Here is a 15,132-nt window from a genome sequence, read left to right as displayed (position 1 = left end):
CTTCCTCTCTCACTTCCCTTGCCCCCCACTCAGACCACTCTGGAGTCAGGAGGCCTAGATCATAATCCCAGCCCCTCCCCAACACATCCCACCCAGCTGTGGGCTCCTAGGCAAATCCACTGACCAATTTTGCTATCTCTCTAAGGAACAATAAAATGAGAATGTCGGACTGGATTGGAAGTTTTTAAATTGTGTTCCAAGAACCCCGAAGGTTCCAAAGAAGTGCATCAGGGGTTCTATAAGCATTTGATTCAATCTGTTTTAACTTTTTGAAAGACCATAATATGCCTTTAATATTTCTAATTCAAGTACATGTGAGACTATCAACACCTTGTGCTAATGCTTCTTTTCCCTGACTTCAGAATAAAGCTTCCCTGCCTCCCTCTGCAGATTTGAGAATGCCAAAAACATTCCTTGGTTAGGAATGTTCTATTTCTGGGCTGTTTAGTTTTTGGAGAGCAAAGCCTGTTCGTGTGGGCTCACATGAATATGTACGAGCAAGTACATCACCAGAGAATATGTGCACTGGGCCCAGTGAAACACCATGAACTGCATGAAGCTACCAGCAGAATTAAGTTTCGGGTGTTCTTACCTTTTAATATTTATACATAATATTTCTTTCTGGTGAAGTGAAATAATTACCCTTAAAAAGAAAAATGGAGTACTGGTTAAATAGAGAGAATTTTAAAAGAAAATATGATGATGTCTGTGATCAAAGTGATCAAGTTCAAGGTAAAACATCAAGTCAGACTCAACTGGTACCTACTGATTCTTTAACTCCCGTTGACTACAGAGCAGCACATGAAATGAGAGGAATGCCACAAAAACTCAAAGACAAGAAAATACAGTAGCCACTATCTGTCTTTGGGGCTCACCCTTCAGGGCAATCAAATCCACTCAAGTCCTTGATGTGCTTCGTGTAGAGAAATCTGAGGAAAGAGTTCTACGTTCCCGGCCACAGAACATCATTCGGACGGTACCTAGTGAGCCTAAAAATGAGGTCCTTGGCTACACTTAGTATAGAACAATCATCTTAATATTATTTTTTAAAGTTATATAATAATATTTAAGTTTGTCAGTGTATGTTTAACGTTGCCCATGAGGGAAAAACACATGCTCTCTTTGGAAAGCTTATTAAATCCTATCTTATGGACCTTGTTATGCATGTGTTAAATGAGAAGCTTGCTTCAAAAATACTGGTACTGCTGTCAGATAGCACAGTCTACTCAGAATCCAAGACTGTGTATTTAATGAATTAGCCAAGCAAGTCAAAATTATCATAGCAAAGTCATATGTTATGATGGCTTAGAGTCCAAAGTCTGTCAGTATGGTCCAAATTGACTACAGTCAAAATTATCCTTGAACATCTCCTCAATGGCCATGAAAAATAGAGTATGGTTTCGTATATATCACCCCACATAGTATTGTGCATATGTAATTGTATAATATGTACCATAGCGTATGACTCATAAAAGGACATGTGCAAAACATAACTTGGTCGTATTTTTACTCCATTTCTCTGGGAGTTGGATCACCATGAGAGAAATGAGAGAGTAAGACACCCCTGCTTTAAAGGAAATGTTTAGCTTTTCACTGAAGAAGAGGTGGTGTCTCGTGGTTCTCTCCATGCTGTTTCTTTTTACATCATAATCAGCCAGGTACTTTAAAAGGGACAACACCTGCTTCAAAACATTTAACATTGGTACAAGTCTTTTCTCCTCAGTAAGTGTGTAAAATTTCAAATGAGTTTGTAAAATTCTGAGATACAGGTTTATTTGTAAATAAATCTGGTTTGAAAAACCCAAGAAAAGAGGCTTCTTGGAAGCTGTGGCTATGCCCTATTTAAAGTCATCAAGTCTTGTGTGGGAGAATAAGAGTTAACAATTAAACAGGAAAGAAAAAGTGTTCCAGGCCAGGGAACTAGCATGTGCAAAGGCCCTGTGGTGGGTTACAGCATAAAGAGGAGGAGGAACCAAAGGAAGGCTAATGTGGCCAGGACAGAGCTGAGGAGCCTAGAGAGGCCAATGGGAGTGACACAGGGGAGCCAAATTGTGCTAGGTCATATTCTTCTATTCAGTCATTGACTCCCTCATTCATCAGTCAAATATTTGCAACTATTTACTTTCCATGTGTCAGATACTGTTCCTGGTACCAGGGGAGATACAGCAGTAAACAGGCCAGGTAAGGAGCCTGTTTTTACAGAGTTTATATCCTAGATGGATAATAAATATCACACTTTTAAAAACTCAGAATGATAAGAGCCATGAAGAGAATTAAAAGAGGGTGACATTTTCACCATTTGGCAACCACTTTGGGAATAATTGTTTCAAACAAGAAACATCACTCGATGTAAAAACTAACAAGCAAAACTGATGACAAAACTATGACGATCCCGCAGTCCAAAGTCTCTCTCCACAAGATACTTACTAATCATAAGAGAGAAACGGTAACCTGACAATAGAGAAGTCTGGCAGACACCCCCTTGATCAAGTAAATGAACGTGCGCCCCCTGATAGGATGCATGGAGACAAGAACAGCATTGCCTCCCTGGTATCCCTGCCAAGAAAGCACAGTCTGAACCTAACCACGAGAATACATCAGACAAACCCAAACTGAAGAGCATATGGCAAAATAACTAGCCTGGACCCTTACAAAGTGTCAAGGTTACAGGAGATAAAAGAAGACCGAGGAACTGTTCCAGACTACAGGAGCCCGGGGAAGCATGATCTCAGATCAGATCCTGGACCAAAACCATTATTTTGCTATCAAGAATATTGGTAGCAAATTGGCAAAATTTGAATAAAGTCTGTAGATTAGATAATTGGATTGTATCAATGTTAATTGCCTGGCTCATCAAAGGTTTGTCAATGTTAATTGCCTGGTTTACAATTGCCAAAAATTGTCATTTTCTTAGGTAAGAGAATGTCTTTGTTTTTAGGAAACACACACTGAAGTATTAGGGGTAAACGGGCAGCATTATGTCTGCATTTTATTTAAACAGATCAGAAAAAAATTGTGTATGCATATAGAGATATGTATATATATGTATGTATGTTTAGTGGAGACAGAGAGAGAGAATGCCCTCTGGAGAGGTAACACTTAGGTAGGGATATAAATGACAAGAAGGAACTAGCCAAGGAAGACCCTATGAATGGGCATTTCAGGCAGAAGGAACAGCTAGTGGAAAGGCCCTGAGGCTGGAAGGCACGTGGTGGGTTGAAGGAGAAGAAAGAAGTCCGATGTGGCCGAAGCTGAGTAGGTGAGCGTGCAAGTGCTATAAGATGCAAGCAGAGAGAAATTTTGCCTTTCTTCTAAGAATAATGGGAAGTGCTAATGGGTTTTAAACAGGAAGATAGCAAGGTCCACTGTGCACATTGAAAGCTCACATTGGGCCAGGCATGGTGGCTCACGCCTGTGATCCTAGCACTCTGGGAGGCCGAGACGGGTGGATCGTTTGAGATCAGGAGTTCAAGACCAGCCTGAGCAAGAGCGAGACCCTGTCTCTACTAAAAGTAGAAAGAAAATTAGCTGGACAACTAAAAATATATACAGAAAAAATTAGCCAGGCATGGTGGCACATGCCTGTAGTCCCAGCTCCTCGGGAGGCTGAGGCAGGAGGATCTCTTGGGCCCAGGAGTTTGAGGTTGCTGTGAGCTAGGCTGACATCATGGCACTCTAGCCCAGGCAAAAAAGTGAGACTCTGTCTCAAAAAAAAAAAAAAAAAAAGAAAGCTCACATTGTCTGCAGTGTGAAAATTGAACAGAGGGTGGGGCAAAAATGGGCATGCAGAGCCAGTTGGAGGTGGCAGCAGATGTTCAAGTGGCGATGATGGGGCTTGGAGCCAGGGTATGAGGGAGATGGAGAAAAATGGATAGGTTCGGGATGTTTAGGAGACAAAAAAATCAAACACAGCTTGGCAGTGACCTGGACATGCCCTCTTGTTCTCCTCTTTTAAGCTTTGGATCAGTTAATGGAACTGAACTTAAGATTTAAAGGTGAACTATTGAAATAGCCCTACCCCATCCTTGCTATAGGGTTGTTGTTTTTACTTGTTTCTTATTCCCACACTCCTTTCTGGACAGTGCCACAAAGTACAGAATCAGAGATGGAGAAACTAACACTGTGGAACGAGGCCTTCGGAGTGTGGAAATTGTACTTAGATGTAAAGGGGTTGGTCTCCTCCTGAGACACACGCCACGTCTCTGAGGTTATTACAGTGCTTCTAACATCCCCACACAAAGCAGGAAAATGACATGTGCTGGAGGGGAACAGGGTGGGGGGATGGGGTGGGTGTGCGGATCCCCATCCAAAGGCAGTCTACAGCCTCACCACAAATCCTCCCAAGAGAGCAGCTGTCTGTGCTAACTGGTAGATTGCCTGCCTCTCTTTCTTGAGAAAGCACAGCAGATGCTTTCTATATAATGTCCAATTACTCCAAGGAATGTCACCATTTTTATGATTAATCAGTTGCATACACTCAGAGACATATGTGAGGTGGTATTCAAGGACAACAAAAGACCCTGCAGAGAGGAGATAAATTGAATCCAACCCCTGCAGCCAATAGTTAGAGAAACAGATTAACTGTATATATTACATAAATATCTCTCAATATAAATTATTGCCAAAATAAGAACCATTTCAATCTAAATTCACTGTGAAAGCTATTTTTAAAACCTACAGGTCATGTAAATGATGGGAAAAATTTTTAAATAATAGATAGATCCCTTTTCAGAACTCAAATAATAATGAGCCAGTAAACCTATAGTTGTGATTATCACTTGTAAAATAGCACACAATGAATAAAATAGCTTTTGCACTTAAAAAGGATCCTTCCAAAAAGGAACCGAACCAAGCAGGAGTATTCCAACTTGCTTTGTGAGGCCCAACCCAACTGTCAACCCCTTTGTGAGGTTTTCTCTGATCTTTGGGGCAGAATTAATAGGGCTCTCCTCTGAGCTCTCAGGGCACTCCTCAGTGGGTGGTGGAATTATTTATCATGGTAAATCTCTCAGATGATGCTCTTTGATTACAGTACCTAGCATACTACTCAACTTCCTCTTCTCTCTGGAGCTTCGAAGGAGATGCAAATATTAAAAGCATCAGTAGTGGTAGAGACTGCAGCTGCTAATACATATGGAACAGTTCGTGGAGCCAGGTGCTAACTCCAGGCATTAACTACTTTAGTCCTCGCGATAACCTTAATGAAGTGGGTACCACAGAGCAGGAGAGATAAATAGACATGTCCAATGTCACACCACTAGTACTTGGGAAGAGTCAAAGTTCTAACTGAAGCAGTCTGACTCTGCCACTTCCCAGATGGGGCAAGATGGGAAAACACAGGCCTGGGAAGCAAAATACCTGGAGTCAAGTCTTTCTTTGGTAGTTTGTCAGCTGTGTAGCCCTAAGATACTCATTGAGCCCACTGGCCTCTGAGCTTTCCCTGTCTCCATGAGTTCAGGTCTCACCCACACTCACTGGCAAGACAGCAACAGCCCCCTGCCCGGGCTTCCCACCACTGACCCCTGCCTGAAGCTGCCAGATTAGCATCTGAGCCAAATGTTTTTGATAGGGCAAATGTTTTTGGGTGGATTTACTTAAGCATCAATGGTCTCCTAATGCCTTTACTCATCTCACAGATTTTGAAGATCAAATTAGGCTAAGTGCTGGGAGACAGCAAAGATTTAGCAAATGTTCTCTACACTCCAGAAGCTAAGAGCCCAATAGTGGCTTCAAGCAAGAAAGCTGAATTTCAAGATTGCAATCCAGAGCTGTATGATAAGTGCTCTCTCGTCAAGCCATGTGCTCATCCATCATGCCATATGCTCATCCTCCTCCTCTCCCATCATGCCACGGCGCAGTCACTTAGGCAACAGAAATTCATCCTGTCTTCTGCTACATTACCCTTTTCGTTATATCTTCTACACATATTTTGCATTAAAGGGACAGTATCTCTTTATGGGTCAGTGGATTGGGAACCACTTACAGTCTAGACTGATCTTTCTGAAACATTACTCAGGGATAAACAAATTGTTTTCTTTGTACTCAGTGGGATTAGCATTTGAAATTCATTTTTTTGTACAGTAGGTCAATTATCAAAATGGTACAAGGGCACTTGTTACTTTCAGCTGCCACCTTTGGATATGAGGCTTGTGTGAGATGCACCTTCTTGGAAATCTGTAATGGCATAAAATGTTAATGGCTTCTGAAAAACCTCATGGTATTGCTGATAGAAAAAACAGGGGTTCTGTCATTCCTGATTTGTTGCCTGCACCCAGAAGCAAGGAAAGAGCTTGTGCTCATGGCAGTGTATGGAGAATGGCAAAACCTCCACATGTTTTTCTCCCGGGGACATCACCTCCTCACTTGTGAAGAAAATTCCTGTTCTCAAGTTTGGTGACATGATTGCCTTATCCTGTGGGTCCTGCCCTCCTCCTCACCTCAAATCTCTAGAAGTAAGGTTAGAAATGTCACATATTCAAACACTGATAAAAAGAAAACCTTTTTTGGAATCTGTTCTCTGTCTCTGTATCATCTTTGACATTATTATTCATCGGGGTAAGCTGAGTTATGCTGCAGTAACTAGACTCCTTCCCCCTGGTCTTATGTGGCCTCTCTGACCACAAAAGAAGGAGAACCGAAAGGAAAAGAGATCTTTATGGCTCCTTCTCCTACCACAACAGGCTCCTCATTGCAAGTCCATTTTATCTGGATCCAAAACAGAGCACTTCCTATCTGGGAATGGCAGTTTGCTATTTGGCTCCCCTGGTAACTAGCATGTGTGGCCACAGAGGTGATCATTAAAGACCCCTGCCACTGACTAGGTCTCCTGAGCCACTCTGCAGCATCCATTGTCTCTTAGAAGATGAAAGTCTTTGTCCTTCTACTGCTTTAAATGTTGGCCAGAAAAAAGCATTGTTTCTATGATGCATTTTGAGTATATTACTTTAAACATGGCAGCTACATCTAAAAGAGATTTTGGGGGGTTGTAGAGAGGTAAGTTCCAAATTCCATTAGAGAACATTAGAGAAAATGAAATTAGCTTAGGAGTGCAAACACACTTCAAGCCATTAAATAATTTAAAAGGCACTTAGTGTAGCATGGAGCCATATGAGTGCGGGCACTTAAACTGCTTGAGTTGTCCCGAACTAAATGTTTGGCAGGATTAAAGTTGGAGGCTGATGCTAAAAACCCAGAATTCTACAGGAGTACTTGCTTGTGAAGGACAGCTGGGACAAATGTTTAACAAGGATGACCTCCTGGTCACTAATGCCAGGGGAAATTATGTGTGTAGCAGTCACTGCTAGCTAGGCAATATATACCTCCCCTTCCTCCTCCCTAACAGAACCTCAATTTCATCCAGGGAACAATATGCTCAACTAAAAATCTACATTTCTCAGCCTTTTCTGAAGCTGGAAGCAAACATTTGACGCAGTCTTGGTCAATAATGTGTAAGCTGAAATCTGCTGGGAATTTCTGAGAAAGTCTAATTTCCTGATGGAAATAATATCCCTTCTCTCTCACCACTTTCTTCTACTCCTCCCTGTCTAGAAGGTAGTTAGGAGGCTGGAAATGGAATAGTTGGTTTGCAAACTTTCAAGAGAAAGAACACTACCTGCTAAGCATGACAGAGCAGAGAGACAGGAACCTGGCATGTTGGCGCCATCAGTAGCTGCTACACTAGCCCTGGATTTCTGACCTCTGGGCTTTCTAAGGAAGGGAAATAAACAGCTATTTGGCTAAGCCACGGTAGCTGGGTTTCTGCTTCATGCAGCTGGAGGCAATCCTTAACCAATATAGAGGGCTATAGAGACAAAAGATTTCCCTGTCCAGTAAGTTTTAGAATCAGCAGGGTAAACACAGATCCTTGTTACAAGACCTTTCTGAGCCTTTTATATCCTAGATGCCTGATGATGCTCTGAAAGGAGGGTAGAGTCCAGTGTCTCCCAAATTCTATTGACCATGGAACTTTTATTTCACATTACATCTCTTGGGAATAGTGTTCCAAAAAATATAGTTTGGGAAGCAGCAGTCCAGAAGTGTGTGTGTGTGTGTGTGTGTATGTGTGTGTGTGTGTACTCGTGTTCTCTCTCTCTCTCTCTCTCTCTCTCTCTCTGTCTCTCTCTCCCTCTCCCTCTAGCCCTCTCCCTCCACTACAACCCGGACCAAGGAAACAACATGTCTTTCTAGGACACACAAACATAAATGTTTAGCAAAAGTTGAAACATAAAACCATTGTAACTCTGCACAATGGGTTGAATCATGTCTCTCCAAAATTCATGTTCACCTGAAACCTGTGACTGTGTCCTTATTTAAAAATAGGGTCTTTGCAGACATGATCGGGATAAGACGAAGTCATAGTGGATTAGGGTGGTGCCTAAATCCAATGACCAGCGTCCTTATAAGGAGGAGGAGATTTGGACATACAGAGTCACGGGGGAGACACAGAGACCATGCGGTGATGGAGGCAGAGAGTAGAGGGATGCAGCTGCAAGCCAAGGAATGCCAAGAATTGCAGGCAACGACCTGATGGTGGGAAGAGATAAGAAAGGATTCTCCCCTAGAAGAGAATTGTTATAAGCCATCCAGTTTGTAGTACTTTGTTAAGGCAGCCCTAGGAAACTAATACTTTGCAAAATTGTGATAAAGTCTAAATGATCGTAATTTTTCCTGTGTCCAGGGGTGGGAATTAAGGGTCAACATTAAGGCCTGGCCATATAGAGAGCCTGCTCCCTGCATCTCCCTTCCCCCGCCCAGCTCCTCCACCATATTTTAGATTCTTACGAAGAATTTATATTCTTCCTGTCACTTTTCCTTGATATCCAAGAGGATCTTGGAAACTATGACATTAAAAAGTGGGAAAGTTGATGTTTAAATAGAAATGCCCTAAAGAACAGTTTTCAGAAACCCTGGATTTGCCATTAATTATCCATCTCGCCTTATCTTTGCTCGCCTCCATTTGTCTGATCTGTACAATGAAGGGATTGGACTGGAGATCTGTATGGTCCCTTCTGCTTTGACACTCTGGAATTCCAGTGGGAATGTTCCAAGTGTGTAACATTTGACGCACGTCACCCAGAAACATAAAGTCAGGCGGGGCTGGTTGGGATGAAAAGTCGGAGAAGCCAGCCCTTACTAATGCTTAGGAAGCCTTTGAGCTTTTCTGTGTTCACTTATATACAAGAATCTTGACATCCAGGATTCTCTTTGAACTGAACTAGAAAAAGGAATTCAGTGTTACATTTGGTGTTATGTTTGCCTTGTTATATTAAAAGTCCTAAAAGGGAAGAATGGTTCTTTAGGAGGGCTGCAATAGAAATTACTAGGACAAAAATGAATGTGTCTCTTTTTCTCACTCTTAAGAGAAACTGACACTTATAAAACTAGGTAAATTATTCACATTACAAAAGATGTCTTTATTTTATGAACAAATTTACTAAGTACTTCCTTTTTAAAAATTGTGTAACAAAGTAGTTACTTAACTGCTCTTCTCCAATCTAAACAACCCAATCATTTTAGAGACTTTAGTCATTTGAAACTAGTGTCCATGCACTTGACCATTAGGTTGCTTTTTCCCTAAATACCAACCATTTCTCATCATACTTTGTAATTGTGATAACAAACACAGAACACAATATTCTCCAAATAAATCAAGACAAAGGAAACTTAGGAAAGGAACACATCTTGGAGCTTGAAGTCATTTTCTTGATATAGCCCACGGGTTATAGAAAATGCAAAGATGTAATGAGAAATAAAAGAATCATTGCTCTTTGCAAGGACACACAAGACACAATGTCTTAGTAAAGGTGCATCACAATATTGTAATTATTAAACACAAATTATTTTTAGTGCCTTGAATGCCTATAGCCCTTGTCAAAATGGTTTGAAGAAGCCAAAGAGACTATAAACTCTGTAACACACACACCCTTTGGACACTTGCCTATGGATATTTGCAATATAATTAGTGCCTAGTAAGGACACGGAAAACTTAAAATAAGATACTCTCTCCCAAAATCTCTAAGCGTATCAATACCACTACTGACTATTATATTTACAACAAAGGAGAAAAACTAACCAAAAGAATGAGTTGGGTTTTTAAAGTAATAAACTACAGGTCTATGTAGCATTATCCAGTTATAAGCATAAAGTTTATTCATATACTCAATGCACAAGGAATTATTTATTGCCAACTATGTGTCCACTTCTCTTATCCAAAAAATGAGATTAATAATGCCATATACCCTATAGGGTTATTGTGATGATTAGACTTTAAATACATGTGAATATAAATGTGTATCATTAACACAGCCTGACACGTAGGAGGTACTGGATAAATACTAGCTACTAATGGAGCCAAGTAGAAAGATCTGGGATGTGTTGGAGGATTGAGCCAACAGAATTTGCTGACGGACTGAATGAGAAAGTGAAGGAAAGAGAGAAACCAAGGACAACTCCAGGATTTTCGGCTTGAGCAACTGGGAGGATGATGTAAGGAAAATACAGAGAGAAATGGGTTTGAGGAAAGAAATCAAGAGCTCCAGTGGGTCATGTTAGGTTTGGGCTGAGATGCCTGTAAGACATCCATGTACAAACGTCCAAGTCTTCAGCCTCACTCCTCAGCACCACTCAAAGCAAGATCCAAAGACCAGCAACATCAACATCACTTGGGAGCTTGTTGGAAATGCAAAATCTCGGGCCCCACCCAGACCTATGGAATTGGAATCTACATTTTTACAGGATCCTCGGGTGATCAGTGTGCACATTAAAGGTCAAGAAGCAATGAGCTAGAACTCTGGGGAGATAGAGACTTTGGACTCATCAGCATACATATGCAGGCTAAAGCCAAGTTGGGCTTCCCTAGAGAGAGTATATAAGGAAGACAAGGTGGCCCAGAGTACAGCCATTGAGCTCTCTCACCCTTAGAGGTCTGGTGAAAGAAAAGGGAAATGCACGGAGGAAAAGGAGGAACAACCAGGAAAACCAGGAAATGAGGTATTCCAGAAGTCCAGATAATAAGAATGTCTCAACTGTGTCGAATGCTGCTGATGGGTCAAGCAAGGTAAGAACAGAGGAGAGAACATTAGATCTGGCAATATGGAGGTCATCTTCAATGACTTTGACAAGAGCAGCCTCAGAGCCATAGAGAGGACAGAAGCCCAAGTATAGACAGTGGAGGACAAGAAGTAAGACAGGGAGCAAACACAACTCTTCTAAGGAGTTTTGCTGAGAACAGAAAGAGAGAAATGGGGTAGTAGCTGGACATACTTAGGAGATTCTAGAGCATGCCTGAATGCCAGTGGGAATGTTGCAATTGAGAGAGACAGAAAGAAAGAGAAAGAAGAGGGGAGAGGGGACACGCTGATGATGCAGAAAACAGAAGGGCCAGTTGCTAGAGTGATGTTTTTGAAAAGGTAAGAAGGAAAAGAGTCCAAAAAGAAAGGCAGCCTCCAGTAGAAGCAGGGGCCACTTTACCCAGAGCAGCATGTCAGGTGGGAGGCTTGGTGGTGGGAAGATGGGGGAGCTCCCAGATCATTGCTTCTGTTCTCAATGAAGTCGGAGGCACCCAGCAAGGTGGGTGGGGTGGAGAGGAAAGAGGATTTAGAGAAAGGAAGAGTGAATTAGTCATTTTGGAAAGTGGGAAGGTAAATGCCTCAGAATTGCCAGGTAGTACAGGGTGCTTTTTTGAGATTTTTGGCCATGCATTTAAAAAAAAAAAAACATGCTCTCCGATAACATGCTTCATTCCTCCAAAAATGTCCTAACATACTAATGCATAGAAGCATGAATCATGAAAAAGAGCATCTTCTCCATCAATTCTCGTTATTCTTGTAAGCATTTTATTACATTAAAGGTCACCATCAGCACAACAAGGCTAAACAAGGGAGTCATCGTAGAGCAACAGCGAGATGGTGATACAAAAGGACAGATGCCTTCTGTCCCCTCCACGAGATTTATGGCTGAGGGATGAGGCAGGAATTAATGACATGAAAACACAAGATGTCATATCCCTCCCTCAAGGGAGGGAGTTTTTCCTCCTGTTCTTACAATTCACAGAAACTGCTAGGAGATCCCTCATGAGACAAGTACGTTGGTAAACAACACCAGATACTGTTAATTGCCTTTAATTGAGTTTTCAACAAGCCCAAAGTCAATAACGCCTCCTTGGTTACCTTCCTTTCTGCTTGAAAACCAATCAAATTGAACAATCACATAACTCTTTGCAGCACTTTCTAATCCAGCTACATAAAGCCCATTCCTGTGACCCACAAATCAAGAAGCTAAAGCCTGGCTCTCCCCTGATGCGCTGTTGGCCCACAGCACTCTCTCCCACATCCCACATTCTCAGGCCTGGATGCACAACCTCTGTCAGCCCTATAGTCACCTCCATTCCACTCCTTCAAAAACCCCATTGCCTTGGAAGCACACGTCTTCCAACTTGACCTCCCATCACCCTTCCCTGTGACTGTCCTCTACCGCCCTCCCAGTCACTGCCCTCATTCTCTGATGACTTCAGCTCTTGGCTCCATCGCTATCCTTACTCATTCCTGGTGACTTCCGCATCCACACAGTGACCCACCTAACACCCAATGTCACATCTCCATGGCCTCTAATGCCAGTCATCTCTCCTTAACCCTAGCCTCAGCCACCCTCCCCTGGTCGTATCCTAGATCTTGCAGTCACTGATAAGATCACCACCTCCAACAACTGGATTTCAATATCCTACCCCTTGACCCTCCCCTTCCAGCCCACCTACTCTGGTAACCCCCCTCCCAGCAATTCTCCAATGTCTCTGAGACCTTCTACTCACTTTTTTACTATCTACCTCCAAACTCTACTCTTCCCATCTAAGTTAAATTAAATTGTCCAGCTGGGTAACCACTCCCTTATAAAACACCTCTAACTCCTCTGGCCCCTCTTCCTCCACTGTTTCCACCAAAGTTTTAAAAATGGAATCAATATTATAGCTTGTCTTCCTCCCTCCCTCCCTAAGGGAGCGGCCCCTCATAATATAAAGCACAAAATCCTCCAGAAGAGAACTCCAGAAGCAGCCTGTGCAGGAGGGAAGGATCAGATACCCCAGCTCCTGACATCACCCCCTGAGTACTACCTTCCTTTTAGGCAACTCTCCCCACATCCCCACATACCAGCCCCCTTGTTTCCCTTTGAGACTAAGGAAATGCCCCTTCCCTGTTTGTCTTAGCTAGGCAGCGCCTTGCTGATATTTAAAAGATAAGCAAACAACGGAAAAAGAGATACAATGGAATTTACGCACATGAAAAGATGCTCAGCATCATTGATCGTTAGGGAAAGGCAGACTAAAACCACAGTGAGATACTACTCTATACCTACTATGTGACTAAAATTAAAAAAAAAAAAACCTGACAATACCAAGTATAGCACAACTAGAACTCTCATACGCTGCAGAAGGAATGCAAAACGGTACAATCATTTTGGAAACAGCTTGGCAGTTTTCTATAAAGTGAAGCATACGCTTACCATACCGCATTGCAGTCTCACTTCTAGGTGCTTACTCAAGAGAACGGAAATCTTATATTCACACAAAAACCTGTATGCGAATGTATACAGTGGCTTGATTCATAATCGTCAAGAACTAGAAACAACCCAAATGGTTTAATGGTGAATAGCTAAACAAACTGAGGTACATCCATCTAAAGATACATTATTCAGCAATCAAAAGGAATGAACAATTAATATTTGTAACAACATGGATGAATCTCAAAAACATTATGTAAGGCAAAAGACGCCTGGCACAAAGGGCCACACTGTATGATCCCATCTATGTAACATTCTGGAAAAGGCAAAACCAAAAACAGATGGGTGGTGGCCAAGGACTGTGGGTGGAGTGAGGGGCTTTCCTACTAAGGGGCATGAGGAAAGTTTTTTCTACCTTGATTGTGGTGGTGGTTACACTACTGTGTATATTTGTCAGAATTCATAGACCTATACATTAAGAAAGGAGAATTTTACGATGTGCATATTATCTCTCACTAAGCTTGACTTTAAAAAAAACAAGTAAATAAATTAAAAAGTGACCTTCTATATAATACTGGAGTTGACACAATAATAAATAATACCAGCGAAACAAACAGCAGCAGAACAAAGCACGTTTAAAGAGCTGGTTTCTGACCCTCCAGCAGCTGCACTCGTCTTGAGAGAACTCGCATATGGACACAGTACCTTGCCTGGCACCCAGCTTCATTTCACGGTGCCATCTTGCTGCCTGCCATCTGGGAGCCGGGCAGCCATCGGTCCCAGCCACATCTCGAATAGGCCACAAAGGGCCTCACTCCAAATCCACAGCCACCGGGGCCCTCTGATTGGCAGAATCAGAATGACTGATACCTGGAAAGGTTTACCTGCCCTCGTAGCCTTGTCCAAGTGTCTCACCCACACCGCTTCAAAGTGCAGCAGCAAAAAAATCACTCACCTGCTCATGACTATATCATGGGGATTACAAAGCGGGAATGGAAACCTTTCTCAAAATCTAACTAACTTTGGAAGGATGTTTTAGCAGGTAAAAGGTAATGGAGCATCTCAAATAGGAGAGACACCAAGATAGTTACAGATGGGCATGTGGACTTGCTCTGCAAACAGAAGCCCTGTTTTCTTGACTCCTCATTCCTCAGCAGACTTGCTCTTTCTGGGGCACATCCACCCATGCGTACGTAACATCCTATGAACCCAATTCAGAACAATAAAAACCAGACTCCTTTGCATAAGCTGAAGCTACAGATCTGCTTTATAACATTGTCAGTTTAATTAAGTACTGCTTCCTGGGTGTGCCAGTTGCAGAATTTATGGATATTTGCCCCATTATTATGAATCAACTTAACAGATTTATCTTTGACAATCTTCCCTAGCTATTTTCATTTTATGTTTGAAGTTGACGAATGTTTAACATCATGGTTCAAGATGAAAAGCTCCAATTTTAATAAAACAGCAAACAGCACAAAACAGCAGACATTTTTTAATTATGGAAAATTTGAAAATAGACAAAATTAGAGAGCAGACAATAACGAATGCCACGTCCCCATCACCTCGCTTCAGAGTAGACTGCAGTTTCCCCAAGAGAGTCCAGGTTATGCCTCTTCTTCCAATGTAATTATTAACAGC

At 42.1% G+C, this 15,132-nt stretch overlaps 1 protein-coding gene across 3 annotated transcripts in view; it reads right to left on the bottom strand.

The window, feature by feature from the left end:
* The window catches only part of ADD2 (adducin 2 (beta)), a 102,000-nt gene that overhangs the window by 74,955 nt on the left and 11,913 nt on the right, over positions 1-15,132 (bottom strand). The window lies entirely within an intron of this gene.

Source organism: Propithecus coquereli, unplaced genomic scaffold, assembly GCF_000956105.1.
Source record: "Propithecus coquereli isolate 6110/MARCELLA unplaced genomic scaffold, Pcoq_1.0 Scaffold243, whole genome shotgun sequence".
Classification (NCBI taxonomy): Eukaryota; Metazoa; Chordata; class Mammalia; order Primates; family Indriidae; genus Propithecus; species Propithecus coquereli.
This window is presented reverse-complemented; position numbering and strand designations above follow the sequence as displayed.